Raw genomic sequence first — 1,291 nt, 5'->3', positions numbered from 1 at the left:
GTTAAAGCATGTAAGAAATACATAGGATTTGGTCAGTTTATTACAATATGAATGTAATATGAAAAAATAATGGCACTTGTCAATTTGACATTTCTAATACTGCTGAATTAGGTTAGGTTGTGTGGATAGGTAAGGTTAGGTTAAGTTATGTAAGAAATACAAAATATTTGGTCAGTTTATTACAATATGAATGTAATATGAAAAAAATAATGTCACTTGTAAATTTGACCTTTCCAATACTGCTAAATTAGGTTAGGTTGTGTCAATAGGTAAGGTTAGGTTACGTCATGTAAGAAATACATAGGATTTGGTCAGTTTATACAATATGAATGTAATATGAAAAAATAATGGCACTTGTCAATTTAACATTTCTAATACTGCTGAATTAGGTTAAGTTATGTGGATAGGTAAGGTTAGGTTAAGGCATGTAAGAAATACATAGGATTTGGTTAGTTTATTACAGTATGAATGTAATATAAAAAAATAATGTCACTTGTCAATTCGACATTTCTAATACTGCTGAATTAGGTTAAGTTGTGTGGATAGGTAAGGTTAGGTTAAGTCATGTAAGAAATATATAGGATTTGGTCAGTTTATACAATATGAATGTAATATGAAAAAATAATGTCATTTGTCAATTCGACATTTTTAATACTGCTGAATTAGGTTAAGTTATGTGGATAGGTAAGGTTAGGTTAAGGCATGTAAGAAATACATAGGATTTGGTCACTTTATTACAATATGAATGTAATATGAAAAAATAATGGTACTTGTCAATTTGACCTTTCCAATACTGTTGAATTAGGTTAGGTTGTGTGGATAGGTAATTTTAGGTTAAGTCATTTAAGAAATACAAAGAATTTGGTCAGTTTATTACAATATGAATGTAATATGAAAAAATAATGGCACTTGTCAATTTGACCTTTCCAATACTGCTGAATTTGGTTAGGATGTGTCAATAGGTAAGGTTAGGTTAAGTCATGTAAGAAATACATAGGAATTGGTCAGTTTATTACAATATGAATGTAATATGAAAAAATAATGGCACTTGTCAATTTAACATTTCTAATACTGCTGAATTAGGTTAGGTTGTGTGGATAGGTAAGATTAGGTTAAGTCATGTAAGAAATACAAAAAATTTGGTCAGTTTATTACAATATCAATGAAATCTCACTTGCCAATTTGACGTTTTTAATACTGCTGGATTCGGTTAGATTATATTAAATGAGATTAGGTTAAGTCATGTAAGAAATACATAGGATTTGGTCAGTTTATTACAATATGAATGTAA

Source organism: Nicrophorus vespilloides, unplaced genomic scaffold, assembly GCF_001412225.1.
Source record: "Nicrophorus vespilloides isolate i.1.1-1 unplaced genomic scaffold, Nicve_v1.0, whole genome shotgun sequence".
Lineage (NCBI taxonomy): Eukaryota > Metazoa > Arthropoda > Insecta > Coleoptera > Silphidae > Nicrophorus > Nicrophorus vespilloides.
Note: the sequence above shows the minus strand (reverse complement) of the source record.